Raw genomic sequence first — 16,374 nt, 5'->3', positions numbered from 1 at the left:
TGAAGTTCTCTATGGACGAAGATGTCGAACACCTCTTAATTGGTCAGAAACCAAAGAGCGGCAACTCTTTGTTCCGGTTATGATCCAGGAAGCAGAAAAGCAAGTTTGCATTATTCGTGAAAAGTTGAAAACAGCCCAGTCTCATCAAAAGAGCCAATATGATCGTCATCATAAGGTTGTGACCTTTGAAGTTGACGAGAAGGCTTACCTTCAGGTTACACCTTTGAAGGGTACCCATCGTTTCGGAATCAACGGCAAGTTTGCTCCTCGTTATATCTGTCCTTTTCGCATTCTTGCCAAACAAGCATAAGTTGCCTACCAATTGGAACTTCCTCCGCATCTTTCCAAGGTTCATGATGTATTCCATGTCTCGCAACTTAGGCGTTGCTTTTCGGATCCTATCCGTGAAGGGGACCATGAAACGCTTGATCTCCAAGATAACCTTTCATACCGAGAATACCCCGTTCGTATTCTTGATCAAGCTGAGCGTACCACTCGACGTCGAAACCTCAAGTTTCTTAAAGTTCAATGGTCAAATCATTCTGAAAAAGAGGCAACATGGTAAAGAGAGGATCGTCTTCCACTTGAGTATCCCGCGCTATTCCCGACGACTTCCAAATCTCGGGACGAGATTCTTTTGAGTGGGGGTGAGTTGTCACATCCCTGAATCCCTAATAGAGTATAGCAAGTTTGTGCTCATGTCTTCTTCATTGCATCTAAGTAAATGAAATGAAATCAAAAACAAAGCAAAGAAAACAAAAGCAAACCCTAGCAACTCTATATTCAAAAGCAATTCAAATTTGGTGGCAAATTAAAGAATCGAAAATGGCCATTAGAAAAGTTCATCATTTCTGATAAATGTTGAAAACAAAATATCAGGGGTGAAATATATTTTCAAAATGCTTTCGGCATTTTATTTTAAATTAAAAATCACTCAAATCAACTATATAATTGATTTCAAATTTTCCAAAGTTTCCAAAAATGCTGAAACTTTTATATATGATTGGAAATATTCCAAATAACATCTCAGCATGTTTCAAGCTATTTTAGGAATAGTTTGGAGCCAAAAATAAAACAAAACAAAGTCAGAAAGGATTTAATAGAAACAGAAAAGAAAGAAAATAGGAAATACCTTACCTGACGCTCACCCTGGCCCAGGCCCAGCTCCTCCCCTTCTGTCGTCTTCCTCCTTCGCTAGTCAGAGCACGAGCTGGCCGCGGCTTCTCCCGCCGAGCCCACGCACCTATGTGTGTGCCTGGCTTGCCTGGATGAGCTGGAGAGGGAGGATAAGCCTCCCCGGGCTCGTTACCATCCTCTCCCCCTCTTCTCTCGCCCCCTATGTCTCTCTCTCTCTCTCTCGGCCGCCATTGCTGCGAGCTCGAGCTCGAGCTAGTCGTCGCTCCGGCCGTCCTCCCTCGCCTCTGATTGCGTCGTTCGCTCCGCCTCGTTGAGCTGGTCGTCCCTGCCAAAGGAGAAGAACCCCCGAGCCCTGCATCGCCCTCGTCACCATCGTCTTCCACCTTCGGCCGCCGGCAATCCATCGTTGATTCGTCGGATCCAGTGCCTCCCTGAGCAGCCTGAGCATCCCCTCGTATCCGTAGTGAGCTCCTGAGTGTTTCCCCCCATCTAACCCTCTCTTTCCCGAGCTCTAGGCCCAGTTTCACTGGAGCCCGACGAGGACCGCCGCTGTAGCTCGTTGTCGGTGACCCTACGGTGATCGGTTGGTCCCCCCGAGGCCTGCAACAGCTCCAGCTCGTTGTGTAGATCCACTAGGAGCCCAACCCCGTGTGTTTCGCCCCCGTTTTTTATGACCTCGATGATGGCCGAGCTTCGGCCGCCGCCAAGCTCGTCACCGGCATCAATTCCGGCCACCCCAGCCCCTGCGGTTTGCTCCATCGTGCGCGCCATCGAGTGGCCGTTCTCCCAGTGCCTTCCGCCGCTCGATTGGTCATCGGAGACGCGTTTCCGACGCCCTCCGCCATCTCTGGTGCTGCCGGAGGCTCACCGTCGGCGAGATCGACCTCGTCGCCGGTGGGTTCAACCCCTAGGCCTATGACAGGTGGGCCCAGCCCCAAACTAATTAGGTTTAGTTAAAATAAAAATAAAAGGTTTATTAAAAGTTAAATAGCCACTGACATGTGGGTCCAGCTCTGTTAAATAGCTAATTAAGTTTAAACTTAATCCAAAACTGGCCAGAATCACTGACCAGTGGGTCCCACTGGTCAGGTTTGACTTTCATCGGCGAGTTGACCTGCTGATGTCATGCTGATACAATAAATCTAATTCTGGTTTTAAAATAATTCCAGAATATTTGCAAAACTTTGGAAATTCATAGAAATTTAATTATAACTCCAAATAAGAAAAATAATATATGCAGATTGATCAAAAAATTCAATGAACACAATGGTGCTACTTTAATTCATGAAAAACAAAGTTATGAAACAACATCAGGTCAAATCAATTAAATGGTTAAGATAAATATGCCATTTCAACTGATATTTGAATTTGGATTTCAAACCAGATGCAGACTAAGGTTTCACCAACCACATTGAAACATATCACCCTTCATTTCATGCCATGTTCATGCATCATGATTGTTGCATATGATTGTTATTAATTGTATGTTGTTATTCGGTAGGCCCCGCCCCTTCGGAGACGACTGATTATCCGACTGACGGATATCACCCCTCTGCTGAGCAACAAGGCAATCAACCATTTTGATCATCCCGATAAATCCCATGTTCTCGCTCCTGCTCTTATTTATTGCATTAGTCAAAATGCTTCCAATGCTTTTACCGCGTTAGTTGAACCCATTCCTTTGCATGACCTGTCTTTGTCACAGTAATTAGCTAAACCTTGCAACGTAGCATACCTGGTAGATGCTTGAGCCATGATGTGTCTTATCCTGCTATGCATGCTATGCTTAGAGTTGTGTCTGGTCTGTCATCTGGGTGATGAACAGGATCGTGAGAATCTGTTCAGTTAATAAGGTTGTGTCTTGAACCTGATTTGGTAAAGGTACCGGTGAAAGGCTATGTAGGAGTACATGACAGGTTGTTTCATTGGAACCGTCCTTAGCAACTGAGTTCCGTGTATGTAATCTAAGACTAGATACTACCACACGTTGGGATACTTAATTGACCCTCTCGATTTATTAATCGCCTAGTACTCGGTCCAGGAGTTGCAAGTAGTTTCTGGTGTTTATAGTTATATTGGAGGTCGTGCATAGTGCTGACCTTAGAGGTAGGCTATGATGCGGTAGGGTGTGGCACGGTGTACCAAGTGGCACACGGATGGTGGGGTTGGGAACCCTGCGCACATCGTTTGTGGCCGTGGCGGAAACCTCGGCCGGACTTCCGTACGGGTTACCCTCAGATAGGCGATAAACCTGGACTAGGTATTAGTGTGGTTAACGGTCGTGGCTGACTCCCTCGTTGGGCTTCCGCTTGAAGGTTGCCAAGGTGCATGACGTGCACATAGGGATAAGTGGCGAGAGCGTGTGTGAATAAGTACACCCCTGCAGGGTTATGATCTATTCGAATAGCCGCGTCCGCGGATATGGACGACTCAAAAACATATGTTGTTCATAGACAACTTTAATGGCTACTCATAAAAGTATCAAGATAAGTGTGAGTGTCGTGGATGGCATTTCCGTAGGGAGACGGAATGATTCCATGATGGTGTATTGTTGTGGAGTTAGTGGACTCGTGTGCGAGAAATCAAAGTTGTTAAAACTATTTTAAAACGTAGTTTTGTCTAGCCAAGAGTCAAAGCTGGCATTCTGCTTGAAACCCCACAACCCCTTGTTGATACATTTGCATGAGTAGATAGATTTGTTCTAAATTCTTGTTGAGTACTTTTATACTCATGTTTGCTTAATAAATTGTTGCAGAGGATGTTAATGACCCTAGTGGTGGGTTCTATCTAGACGTTGACGACGATGAGTAGTTGGTGTCCCAGCTACGATCTGGCCCTAGGTTGGGTCTGTAGATAGTCAGGCCATGTGCCTTTTACCTTTTCATCTGTCTGTACTCAGACAATTTCAATCTTCCGCTGGCTTGTAAGACTTGTTTGAATGACTTGTGATGATGGGTCGTGAGACCCCTATCTGTGTTATATTATGTGTGAGGCTCTTCCGAGCCTTCTAAATAAAGTTTGTATGTGTTTATGGTTATGTTGTGATGCCATCGATGTATCTATGCATATCGGGTATACCATGCGTACGTGTGTTCTACCTGATATGTATGGGGTTCGAACACCTAGTCGTATGCCTTAGTAGCACTCCTTACGGGGAAATGCCCCTATGTGTTCCACCGAGCCATGGTAGTTCGCTACTGCTCCGGACACATTGGTCGGCCGGCATGTGTCCTTCTTAGCTGTTGTGTCTGTCCCTTTGGGAAATGTCACGCGGTGTAATGGAGTCCTTGTAGCTTGCTACGACTCGTCTACACTCGTTGATGACCGACACCTGCTTTGTTGGGTCATGTATGCCTGTCCATGTAGTACTACCACTTGGGTTTATGACTAGACATGTCTACCTGGGTTCTTTGACATCGGAGTGCTAGCGACACAATTGCATACGCGAGTCAAAAGACGCAAACGGTCCCGGCTAAGGTAAGGCGGCAGCCGTGGGGTTAACCGTGCGTGAGACCGCAATGGGATGTGATGTGTTACACGCTGGATTCCTATGGCTTAGGATCGGGGTCCCGACATCCACCAATATAATAATCGTCATGTTTATCTTGTTGACCAAAAATCTCAAAATCCACCAAACATCCTTGACTATCTATTGAAAACACAATCGCCTAACGAAATCCAACAAAAATCTCATAAATCACCGAGAAATTTGGTTCAATGTCACAATCATGAAATTAAATCCAAATTGTTCAAAATTAAATAATCCATCGAACAACTTTGACATCTCCCCGAGATCACAATCTACTAGCTAAATCCATTGAAAATCTCGTAATCCACCACGAAAGTTGTTCAAGACCACAATTGCCTAACTACATTCAAATTGCTCCATGTTTACTAAAGATCCATTTGTCCACCAATATAACAACCACCGTGGTCCCTTAGTAGACCTAAATTAGCATATTTCATCAATTGTCTTTGACTACCTCTTTAAGATCACAGTCATCTAACTAAATCCAACAAAACCTCAAAATCCCATCATGAATTTGGTTGAAAAAAACAATCACCTAAATAAATCAAAAAATTTCCAAACTAAATTAAAGATCTAGTTACCCACCAATATAAAATCACCATTCTCATCTTCTAGACCTAAAATCTCATAGTTAAGCAAACATCTTTGACTATATTCTTAAGACACAATTACCTAACTAAACCCACGTAAAATCTCATAATCCAGCGTAAAATTTGGTTTAGTAGCACAACCACCTAAATAAATTCAAATCGTTCAAGATTAATTAATCCACCAAACATATTTAGAGTATATCCTCAAGATCACAATCAACTAACTAATCCATCAAAAATCTCATAAACCACAATAAAATTAGCTTCAAGGTCACAATCGCCTAACTAAATCCAAACTGTTTCAAAATTATTAAAGGTTCATTTATTCACCAAAATAATAATCAACATGCTCACCTATTAGACCTAAATTCACATAATCCACCGAACATATTTTACTAACTCGTCAAAATCGCAAACAGCTAAATAAATCCAACCAAAACGCCCACCATATAATTAGGTTAAAAGATCACAATCTCCTAGCTAAATCCAAATTGTTTCAAAATAAATTAAATATTCGCTTATCCACCAGTATAATAATCATCATGCCCTTCTACTAGACGTAAAATATCATAATCCACGAAACATCTTTGATTATCATCTCAAGACACAATCACCTAACTAAATCAAATAAAAATCTCATAAGTCACAAAAAATTAGTTCAACATCACAATCACCTAACTAAATCCATATTTTTCAAGATCAATTAATCCACCAAACATTTTTGACTATCTCCTCAAGATCACAATCACTTAAATCCATTGAAAAATCTTGTAATCCATCATGCAATTTGTTCAAGATCACAATCGCCTAACTAAACCCAAATTGTTCCATGTTTACTAAAGAAGTCCCTACTTTCTTGAGATTGAGGTTTCTTATATATCTAATGGCTTCTTTATTTCCTAATAGAAGTATATCCAGGATCTTCTTACTCATGCTCCTCCGATGAGCACATTGTTGTGACTCCAAAGAGCTCTACATCCACTTTTATGTCCACCTCCGCTTCTTTTAAATCAGGATGGGCATCAGCTACCTGATGATGGGTTACTATGTCTGCTGTCTTGATTCTACATCCCGTGTTCCCTTTGCAGGTTGACACCGCAACCGCACGCTCAAGCACCACCAATGGTGAGCAAGAGCTTGGACAATTGGCGCATACCTAGATTTTATACATGGGACGCGCCCAAGAACACGACGCTACCTATCGTCAGGGACATGGGTGCACAGCACGAGAACGTGGGATGCTTAATCAAGTGCGTGACACAAAACCGCAAACAGTACAAGGACATCAAGCCGGATTAGTGGGGACCAAAGAGTGCACACGCATGTGGGATGCTCGATAAAGTCCATGTGCTTCCACTATCCCTAGTCTCTCCAACTATGTTGCCTTGTTTATCAACTATTTTCAATAGAGGCAGCATCGCCTTGAGTCACTTGTGCGGCTCTCATCTCGACCCACCAATATAATAATCAACATGCTCATCTACTAAACCTAGATTCACATATTCCTCCGGCCTTCTTTTACTAGCTTGTCAAAATCATAATCACCTACCTAAATTCAACCAATAACTTATAATCCACCACAAAACTAGGTTAAAAGATCACAATCACCGAACTAAATCAAAATTTCTCCAATCTAAATTAAATATATTTTTATCCATCAATATAATAATCATCATGCTCATTTATTATACCTAAAATCTCATAATCCACCAAACATATTCTATTATCTTCATAGGACACAATCACCTAACTAAATGCAACTAAAATCTCATAAATCAAAGATAAATTGGTTAAGGATCGCACTCAACTAAATAAATGCAAATTGTTCCAAACTAAATTAAATATCTATTTATGCACCAATGTAATAATCACCATTCTCATCTACTAAACCTAAATCTCATAATTCAGCAACCATCATTCGCTATATTCTCAAGACACAATCACCTAACTAAACCCACCTAATCTCATGATCCCTCGTGAAATTTGGTTCACTCTCACAACCACCTTATTAAATCCATATTGGTCTAGATTAATTGATCCACCAAACATCATTGACAATCTTCTCAAGATCGCAATCAAATAACTAAAGCCATCAAAAATCTTGTAATCCACCATAAAATTTTGTTCAAGATCACAACCGCCTAACTAAATCCATTTTTTCCCAAGTTTATTAGAAGAATATTTATTTATCAATATAATAACCAACATGCTCACCTGCTAAACCTAAATTCACATAATTCAGCAAACATCTTTTACTAGCTCGTCAACATCACAACCACCTAACTAGATCTAAATTCTTTCAAACCAAATTAAAGATCTATTTATCCATCAATATAATAATCAGCATGCTCATCTACCATAACTACAAATCTCATAATCCACCAAACATTTTTTACTATCTTCTCAAGATTAAATCACGTAACTAAATCCACCTAAAATATCATAAATCACCGAGAAATTTGGTTCAATATCACAGTCACCAAACAAAATTCAAATTTTCAAGATTAATTAATCCACTTAATCCTCAAGATCCCAGTCAACTAACCAAATCAATCTAAAATCTCGTAGGCAACCATGAAATTTGGTTCAAGCTCACAATCGTAACTAAATTCAAATTGCTTCAAGTTTATTAGATCCATTTATCCACCAATATAATAACCACCATGCTCGCTTACTAGACATATTAATTTATCCAACATCTTTGATTGTCTTATCAAGGTCACGATCACCTAACTAGATCGAGCCAAAACCTCATAATCCATCGTAAAATTAGGTTAAAGATAACAACACCTAACTAAATCTAAATTGATCCAAACTAAATTAAATGTCTAAATATCTACCAATATAATAATCACCATGCCCATTTCCATACCTAAAATCTCATAATCTACAAATATTTTGACTTTCTGAAGACACAATCACCTAACTAAATTCACCTAAATTCAAATAAACCACTGAAAATTCTGGTTCATTATCACAATAACCAAACTAAATCCAAGTAGTTCAAGATTAATTAATCCACCGAACATCTTTGACTATCCCCTTAAGATCTTAATCAACTAATTCAATCAATTAAAATCTTGTTGTTCAACATCACAATTGCCTAACTTAATCCAAATTATGCCAAGTTTACTAAAAAATTCATTTATCCATCAATATGATAACCACCATGCTCACTTACTAGGCATAAATTTTCATATAATATATTGAACATGTTTGACTATCTCGTCAATATCACAATCAATCCAACCCAAACATCAAAATCCACTCTGAATTTGGTCAAAATATCACAATCACCTAACTAAATTCAAATTGTTTCAAACTAAATGAAAGATCAGTTTATCAACCAATATAATAGTCACCATGCTCATGTACTAGACCTGAAATGTTAATATTCACCGAACATCTTTTACCATATTCTCAAGATCATAAATCATCGTGGAATTCGATTCTATATCACAATAGCCTAACTAAATACAAATTGTTCAAGATTAATTAATCCATCGAATATCTTTGAGTATCTTCTCAGGATCACAATCAATTGACAAAATTCATCTAAAATCTCGTAATCCATCATGAAATTTTGTTCAAGATCATAATCGCCTAACTAAATTAATTTTTTCTCAAATTACTAAAAATATACTTATTCACCAAATATAATAACCACCAAGCTCACATGCTAGACCTAAGTTTACATAATCCACCAAACATCTTTTACTAGCTTGTCAAGATCACAATAGCCTAACTAAATACAAATTGCTCAAGATTAATTAATCCATCGAATATCTTTGAGTATCTTATCAAGATCACAATCAAGTGACTAAATTCATCTAAAATCTCGTAATCCAGCATGAAATTTGGTTCAAGATCGCAATCTCCTAACTAAATTTAGTTTTTGTGAAATTACTAAAAATGTACTTATTCACCAATATAATAACCACCAAGCTCACATGCTAGACCTAAATTCACATAATCCACCGAAAATGTTTTACTAGCTCATCAAGATCACAATCACCTAACTAAATTCAACCATAACCTTATAATCCATCGTGAAATTTGATGTAAAATCATAATCACCTAACTAAATCCAAAATGTTCTAAACAAAATTGAAGATCTATTTATCTATCAATGTAATAATCACCATGGACATCTATCATATCTAAAATCTCATAATCCACCTAACATTTTAGACCATCTTCTCAACATTAAATCATGTAACTAAATCCACCTAAAATCTCATAATCCATCACGAAATACGGTTAAATATCACGATGACCTAAGTAAATCAAAATTGATCAAGATTACTGAAGGGACTAAACATCTTTGACTATCTCCTCAAGATCGCAATGAACTAAATAAATGTATCAAAAATCTCGTAATCCACCATGAAATTTGGCTCAAGATCACAATTGCCTCACTAAATCCATATCGCGTCATGTTTATTAAAGAACCATATATTCACCAATATAGTAACCACCATGCTCATTTACTAGACATAAATTTTCATAATCCACCGACCATCTTTGACTATCTCGTCAACATCACAATCACCTAACTCAATCTCCACTTCATCTCCATTTTGTAAAACCTTATTTTTGGAATCATCCCAAGGGCATTAGTGACACCGTTGGGTTTTTGTAAAACTTTTATGAGTAACAAAGATTCTTCCCAGATCCTATGATTTATGCGACTATGTCACATCCGTGGATCCCTAACTAGGGTTTAGTATTTGTGCTCATGTCTTCTTCCATTGCATTCAAGAAGTTGAAACAAAATCAAAGGAAGTGGTGAAACTCAAACAAAAAAACCCTAGCCACTTCTTATTCAAAGGAAATTCAAATCTTGCCAAAATCAATGAACCCAAAATGGCCTTCTTAAAAGTTCAACTTTTCTGATAAATATTGAAAATAAGTTATCACGGGTGAAATCTACTTTCAAATCACTTTTGGCATTTTATTTAAAATCAGAAAGGCCCTGAATTCAACCTTATATTTGAATTCAAAAATATTCAAGTTTTCAAAAATATTGAAAACTTTTGGAGTAGTTGAGAATATTCCAACTAACAAATAGGGCTATTCAAACTAATTTTTGAATTCCTTTTTGAAGCCAAAATAAATAGCAATCAGTATCAGCAAGTAAAACAGAAAACAAAACCAGAAGAAAAATAAATAAAAACTATCCTACGCTCACCTGCAAGGCCCAGCCCACCAGGGGCAGGGTCGTCTTCTTCCTCTGCCTTCTGGGAGAGGAGAGATCGACCACGGCGGCTCCCCTCCACCTCCTGCTTCGTCGTGGCACTCCCGGTGCCCCGAGGAAAGCACGACGTCGGGAATGACTTCCCCGAACGCGTCCTTATCTTCCCCCGCTCTCCATTCTTCCCCCTCCTCTCGGTTTTCTTCTCTCCTCTCCCAGCCGCCATTAGCAGGAGCTTGAGCTCGAGGAGCCCGAGCCCTCTAGCCCCAGGGAACCCTCTCCGAGTGCTCCATCTTCTCCGCCTCATCGATCTCGACGCGATGCCAAAGGAATCGACCTCCCCGAGCTCTGCAACGCCCCATTGTCGTCATCTTCAACCTTTGGGCGCCGAAAAATCAACGTTGGATCGCCGGCTACAGCACCTCCCCGAGCCGTCTGAGCCTCCCATCGTCTCCATCGTGAGCTCACTAGCATTTCCCCCCTATTTCCCCTCGTTCTCCTACACTCTAGCCACGAGACCGACAAGCCCGAGCTCCGGCAGCCGCATCAGCTCGTCGCTTGCATCCTTCGGCCACCCTCAGCCCCTCCTGAGGCCCGTAGTGGATGAGGCCGAGCTTGGGGATCATCCCAATGCTCTCGGCACTCGATTCCGAGCACCACAGCAAGCTCTAGTGCATCTCCGGCGAAGATCCGCCGCAGATCTGGTCGCCGCCGGTCAGTCTCCGCCAGGGGACGACGTGGCTGGCCTAATCCCTGTTGTTTAGCACTAATTAGTCACTGATAGTGGGCCCTAGCAGTGGGTCAAACCCACTTAGGGGCTGGTCAGCGCGGGATTGTCTCCTGTGTCGCTGACCAGTGGCCCCCACCTGTCAGGTTTGACCTGACCAGGTCGGCTGACCTGCTGACGCAGTTCTGACGTAGTTATGACGCAATAAAGAGATTTTCTGTTTTAAAAGAATTCCAGAAAATGCCCAAAAGTTTTAAAAATCATAGAAAATAATCTGTAACTCCAATGAAAATAATTTATATATGAAAAATGATCAGAAATATCCAAGGAAACTGATTTTTATATTTTCAAACATGTTTGAAAATGTTAACATCACCAAACAGATAAAATGATGAATAGGATAACCTTATTAAATAATTTGGAGTTGGAATTTGAATTCCACTTCAAATATTATGACCAAACCATGATCAAGCACAACCAGCAGCCCAACATACCATCATCATGCATGCTAAAACAAGATTACCAGAGCATCAGGTCGAATCAATTAAAAGGGTATTAGAAAAATACCTTGTTTGAAGTGATATTTGAATCTTGATTCAAATCAACTTCAACTTAAGAAATGGTAGCTACATTAGCCTACCACATTTCATTTTCATGCCATGCTCATGCATCATCTTGTTGCATATGATTGTTATTGATTGATATTGTTTTTACTGATAGGCCCCGCTCCTCCGGATTCCACCGAATATCCGACTGACGGATATTGTCCCTCTGCTGAGCAACAAGGCAAGCAACCATTTTGATCATCCCGGTAAATCCCATGTTCTCGCTCCTACTCTTAGTTATTGCATTAGGTCAAAATGATTTCACTGCTTTTACCACGTTAGTTGAACCCACTTTCTTTGCATGACATGTCCTTGTCACGGTAAATAGTTGAACCTTGCAACCTAGCATACCTTGTAGATGCTTGAGCCAATATGTGCCTTATCCTGCTATGCATGCTATGCTTAGAGTTGTGTATGGTCTGTCATCTAGGTGATGAACAGAATTGTGGAAACATGATTCAGCAAGTAAAGGTTGTGTGTTGAACCTGATTTGGTAAAGGTACCGGTGAAAGGCTGTGTAGGAGTACATGGCGGCTTGTTTCATTGGAACCGTCCTTAGGAACTGAGTTCCGTGTATGTAATCCAAGACGAGATACTACCACATGCTGGGCCCTGAAATATGACCCGCTCGACTTATTAATCGCTTAGTACTCAGTCCAGGAGTTGCAAGTAGTTTCTGGTGTTTATAGTCATGCTGGAGGACGTGCGTAGCGCTGGCCTTAGAGGTGGGCTATGAAGCGGTAGGTAGTGGCACGGTGTACCAAGTGGCACCCGGATGGTGGACTTGGGAACCCTGCAGACATCGTTTGGGGCCGTGGTGGAAACCTCGGCCGGACTTCCGTGCGGGTTACCCTCAGATAGGCGATAGACCTGGACTAAATATTAGCGTGGTTAACGGTCGTGGTCGACTCCCTCGTTGGGCTTCCGCTTGAAGGTTGCCGAGGTGCATGACGTGCACATGGCGATAAGTGCCGAGAGCTTGTGTGAAGAAGTACACCCCTGCAGGGTTACGATCTATTCGAATAGCCGCGTCCACGGATATGGACTACTTGGAAACATATGTTGTTCATAGTTAACTATAATGGCTACTCATAAAATTATCAAGATAAGCGTGAGTGTCGTGGACGACATTTCCGTATGGAGGCGGAATGATTCCACGATGGAGTATTGTTGTGGTGTTAGTGGACTCGTGTGCGAGAAATCAAAGTTGTCAAAACTATTTAAAAATGCAAGTTGTCTAGCCATGAGTCAAATGCTGGCTTTCCGCATGAAACCCCACAATTCCTTATTGATACATTGCATGAGTAGATAGTTTATCCTAAAGTCTTGCTGAGTACTTTTGTACTCACGTTTGTTTAATAAATTTTTGCAGAGGTTGTTAATGACCCTAATGGAGGGTTCTACCTAGACATCGATGACGACGAGTAGCTGGTATCCCAGCTACGATCTGGCCCTAGGATGGGTCTGTAGATAATCTGGCCATGTGCCTTTATCTTTCCCTCTGTCTGTACTTAGACAGTTTTAAATCTTCCGCTGGCTTGTAAGAATTGTGTGTATGACTTGTGATGATGGGTCGTGAGACCCCTACCTTGTAATATTATGTGTGTGGCTCTTCCGAGCCTTCTAAATAAAGTTGTATGTTTATGGTTATGTTGTGATGCCATCGATGTATCTATACATATCGGTATGCCATGCGTATGTGTGTTGTACTTGATATGTATGGGGTTCGAATACCTAGCCGTAGGCTTTAGTAGCACTCCTTACAGGGAAATGCCCCTTTGTGATTCCAACGAGGCATGGTAGTTCGCTACTGCTCCGGACACATTGGTTGACCGGCATGTGTCCTTCTTAGATGTTGTGTCTATCCCCTTTGGGGAAATGCCATGCGATGTAATGGAGTCATTGTAGCTTGCTACGACTCTCTATTTTCAGATGTCTGGCCGTCATTCTCGTCAGGTGGTTCGTCTGACTAGGTGCATTGATGTGTCGGGTCATACGGCCATGCTAGTCACGATGATGTTAGTATCCGGTTACCGGTGGTACCCAGAGTACACAGTGGAGGAGCAGTACCGAGATTTTAATCAGAGTCAGTACCTCTACACTGTTAGGGTATTCCCAGATTACCCTGGAGCTGAGGAGCCGATCCATTGGTCTTATGGATTGCGGGTCACTGTTGACATGGCAGTACAAGATGCTGCCTATTCAATGCTGACCATCATGAGGGCTAGACATGCACTGCTGCAGAATTCAGAGTTCTGCTATGTTCCTGCCTCTCAGCCAAGTGAAGAAGGATACCTCAGTGGGGTCTACTTTGATTCCTCTATGGAGGATCCACTGCTGCAGTCCACTGCTGAGATGCTAGAGAATAGAGACAAGGATGCTCGTGCCCTTCGTATGGAGCTCTATGCTACACGTGCCCATCTGTTGACAGCTTTGACGCAGCTGGCACCTGTAGTCCAGACAGGGTATGGAGATATGGAGATGTTGAACCCTGTTAGAACCCATCTTCCGGCTCATGTTGACTGGCCTGCTATATGAGGAGTCACCCCTCTTCGGGGACCTCTACTACCACCAGTCAGGGGACCAAGGCCACACCCGTGTCCTTATGGATCCCAGGGGTCTCAGGGTGGAGTATTTCCTGATCCGCAGGTTGATCTTCCAGGCCATGGAGTCAATCTTTATGAGATGTTCTATGCGGATGCCTGAACCGTGAGTGGAAGGATAGTTTGGTAGTAGCTGTACTTTCACAGTCCTGTGTGACTTGTGAAGTATGCTTGTGTCGTGAAATGAATTCTGGAGGCATAGATAAATATTGTATAGGAAGCTTGGAAGCCTCTGATGAGTAGTTTCATGTTTTCAGTAGTTTGCTCTTTGGTTAAGGTTGTACTGAACTATGTAATGGTGTGTATGAACCATGGTGTATATATAGTAGTTGCTTGTTACCAAGTTGTTCGGATATTCATTTCCGCATCCATGTGTTCAGTGTATTCTTAATCCATAGTTAGTATTGATGTTTATATTGGTCTAAGCTGTGAGTTTGTTTGTCAGGATGGTGTTCACCAGGTTGAACCGTGCCCCTGCTCATGAGCAAGGCTAGGGCAGTCAAGCGTCACAGGAGGAACTGCCTCACCCGCCCTCTCTGGCGGAAGTTATGCTTGAGGCAGAGAGAAACAAAAGGGAGACCAACCGTCTGTTAGAGCGTATTGAGCAAAATACGGCTCGTCAGCCTTGGAATGCTGCAGTGTCCCTCAATGACTTTGTGAAGCTGAATCCTCCAAAGTTCCATCACTCCATCGATCCCCTCGACGCTGATGATTGGTTGTGCAGTATATCATGCAAGATTCGCTCTGCGAATGTTTCTGAGGCCGACAAGGTGACCTTTGCGGCGTACTATCTGGAAGGACTCGCCAATCTGTGGTGGGAGAACTTCGAAGCTATGCGTCCCGCTGAACCAGCAGCCATATGGGCAGACTTTAGTGCAACCTTCCGTCTGCACCATATTCCAGAGGGCCTGATGGACAAAAAGAGAGAGGAGTTCTGTGCATTCACCCAAGGGAAGTTGACCGTGGATGCCTATAGCCGCGAGTTCGGTAACCTCGCCCGATATGCAACAGAGGAGGTGTCTACTAATGCCAAGAAGCAAGCAAGATTTCGTAAGGGTCTGAGCCCTGAGCTTCGTCGTGATTTGCGCCTCCACGAATGTACAAGCTTCCAAGCCCTGGTCAACAAGGCGATCAGTGTCGAGAGTGGTCATGCCGACTATGAAGCCACAAAGAAGCACTCCCGTGACTTTGTCTCGTCATCTGGTTCCGCATTCCCAAAACGCAGGCTGTGGGTTCCAAATAGTTCTCTGCTGCCAAGATACACTCCGAGGCCATCCTATGGGGCGCCTCAGACGAATCAGATCATCCCCCAAGCAAAAACCTATGGTGGCCCAGCTAGCAATGCAGCACCACGTGTCAATCAGGTGATCTGTTACAAGTGTGGAGAACCAGGGCACTATTCCCGAGAGTGTCCTCAGAATGTGGGTGCCAAGCAACCCGGAATGTCCGTTGGGCAAGGCAAGTCGGGCAAAGCTTATTATGTGAAGCCAACTCCTGCACGTGGTCGTGTGAACTATGTTTCAGCACAAGAAGTTGTAGAGGATCCCGATGTCATACTGGGTATGCACCTTGTTAATCATCACCCAGCGTCTGTTCTTTTTGACACTGGGTCTTCTCATTCCTTCATTTCAGAAAGTTATGCATAGTTGCATAACATGTCTTTCTGTGATATGCCAATCCCATTGGTTGTCCAAATCCCTAGTAGTAAGTGGCAAACCTCCAGGATAACCTATGACAATGAAATTCTAGTAGACACACTAGTTTTTCTAGCATTCTTGATAGCCCTGAAATCTTCGGATATCAATATCATCTTGGGAATGGACTGGATGTCAGCTCACTATGCCAAGATTGATACTCATTCTAGAAATGTTCAGCTTACCCATCCCTCGGGTGAGATAGTCAATGTCTCTACTCGAGTTGCCAAATGCCAACTCTATTCCCTCAATGCCAACCCTCTTCCGGAACTTGAAGACATTCCGGTAGTCCGTG

The sequence above is a fragment of the Hordeum vulgare genome, chromosome 6H (genome assembly GCF_904849725.1).
Source record: "Hordeum vulgare subsp. vulgare chromosome 6H, MorexV3_pseudomolecules_assembly, whole genome shotgun sequence".
Lineage (NCBI taxonomy): Eukaryota > Viridiplantae > Streptophyta > Magnoliopsida > Poales > Poaceae > Hordeum > Hordeum vulgare.
Note: the sequence above shows the minus strand (reverse complement) of the source record.